At 36.4% G+C, this 2234-nt stretch overlaps 1 pseudogene; it reads left to right on the top strand.

Annotated features, from left to right (window-relative positions):
- Positions 1–1278: 1278 nt before the first annotated feature.
- LOC106144087 lies at positions 1279–1868 on the top strand (annotated as a pseudogene).
- The last annotated feature ends 366 nt before the right edge of the window (positions 1869–2234 follow it).

Here is a 2234-nt window from a genome sequence, read left to right as displayed (position 1 = left end):
TCCTCATTTATTGCACAGTTGTTTATTGTCTTTGTCTTTAAGTTAGATAGGTATTAATAATTATAGATCAATAGTTATCTATGTTTGTCATTTTTATAGTTAGACTAATCAGGATGTTTAGATACATAGAGATTATATTCTATATAAATAGATAATCTTCAACCTCTTCAAAGAGCTGTAGAAAATGCCATTTAATATAACTTAGAGTTCTGTGGTAGTGAGACACAATCGCTTTTGGCAACACGCATCTATTCCTGAGAGATTGTTGAGCACCAAAGACACTCCACTTGGAGCTTGGCAAAACCAGCCTCTGGGCAAGGAACTGCCCATACAGAAACTACTGACAAATACATAGTATCCAGAAATGGATAAGCAGAAGTGTCAAATCTTGCCAAGACAGGGTAAGATGATTTTGAAAAATTTCTTGCCTTTAAAAATAATCTGTCAGTTATTCTAGGCCTTAGCCAAAGTTGGTTGCTTCAATACTGCAAACGTGACTTTGAGTGATTGCCCAGGTAGCCAGTTGTCTCTGTGATTTGTTGCATGTTTTGGAAGTTGTTTGATTGCACTTCCTAATTACTCAAGTAACAATATTTCCCTTCTCAGATCCTTGATGGGGTTGAAGATTAGGTAAACATAGTTAGTCTCCTCTCATGACTTGGGCAAGTTATTTATTAAACAAGACTTAAGCTAGTTAGAATAGGATATATTCTCTTACTGTATATAATTATGTAGTAGGTTTAGAAGTCTCTTACTTAAACAAAAGGAGGAGGTGCTACGGGAGCTCCTTCAGCTCTTTCAGCCAATAGCCTTTAAGATACCAGTCCACTTAGGCATGGTCTCCTTGGATTGAAAAAGTAGCGGTAGCCATTCACTCCCTCTCTTGCGTCGGACTCCACTTCAGGCTACCAGACTCTTTTCCTGATTGTGCAGAGGGCTGTTGTCTAGGACGGTGATCTCTATGTTTTTCCCTTTCAATAAATAACTTTTTTATTAATCATAATTCCAAACTGGTGTGGGAATGTTTTGTGACTTACTCCTTTAGAGAAAAGCCTGAAAATTAGGCAAATCAAAACCCCACACAACTGCCAGCTTTATTCAAGGCATTATGCAATTTATACTCTAAGGTTTAAGAAAAATTACATGAGCAAAATAAGAGGCTGCAGGCCATATTAGCGATAAACCAGTTCTTGCAAGAGCTTGGGGAAGGGAGTATCTATCTCTGTTGGGCTCTGAGGGAAGAGCTTACTATCAGCAGGTAGACAGAGCACCTTCAACATGGGCAAAGGAGACCCCAACAAGCTGTGAGGCAAAATATTCTCCTATGCATTATTCATGCAGATCTGCTGTGTAGAGCACAAGAAGGAAAACCCTGACTCCTCAGTCAACTTTGCCAAGTTCTCAGAGAAATGCTCAGAGCACTGGAAGGTCATATTTGCAAAGGAAAAGTGGCAGTTTGACGATTTGGCCTGGAATGACAAAACTTATTATGACAGGGAGATGTAGAACTTTGTTCCTTCTAAAGGTGATAAGAAAGGAAAGAAAAATAGATGCAAATGCTCTAAAAGACCACCATCTGCCTTCTTCCTGTTTTGCTCTAAATATTGCACAAAGATCAAAAGTGAACACCCAGTCCTATGTATTGGAGATAATGCAAAAAATGGGTGAGATATGGACTGAACAGTCTCCCAAAGATAAACAACTGAATGAGCAAAAAAATGGTTAAATTAAGGAAGTATTTAAAAGACATTGTTATACACTGTGCCAAGGGCAAAAGTATAGCAAGAAAGCAGGGTCCTCTTTGGCCAACAGGCTCAAAGAAGAAAAATGAAGTAGATGAAAAACAGGAGGAAGAAGTGGATGACTAATAAATGGCTGTTCTAAACTACATGGAGTATATGTGCTCAGGTAATGATTTTGCTAAGAATGTGAAATTCAAGTGCAGCTCAATATTAGCTTCAGTATAAAAACTATGCAGATTTTTCTGTAACTGATGAGATTATTTGTAAAAAAAATTCCTTTTTGAAATAAGAGTTTTTAGCTTTTCAGGGGCTACAAAGATACAGGTAGATTTAAATTTTTGATGTTGAATGTTTCTAAATATTTAATTGGTTTCTTTAATTTCTTATGGTATCACAGAAAATTTCATAAGAATTTGTATTACCAGTAAATTTTATTTGTTGTTGTTGTTTACAATGTTGCATTTTCTTTTTTTGAAAAGATTGTAATAATAT

Source organism: Microtus ochrogaster, chromosome X (assembly GCF_000317375.1).
Source record: "Microtus ochrogaster isolate Prairie Vole_2 chromosome X, MicOch1.0, whole genome shotgun sequence".
Taxonomy (NCBI): domain Eukaryota; kingdom Metazoa; phylum Chordata; class Mammalia; order Rodentia; family Cricetidae; genus Microtus; species Microtus ochrogaster.
Note: the sequence above shows the minus strand (reverse complement) of the source record. Positions and strands in the feature narration are given on the sequence as shown.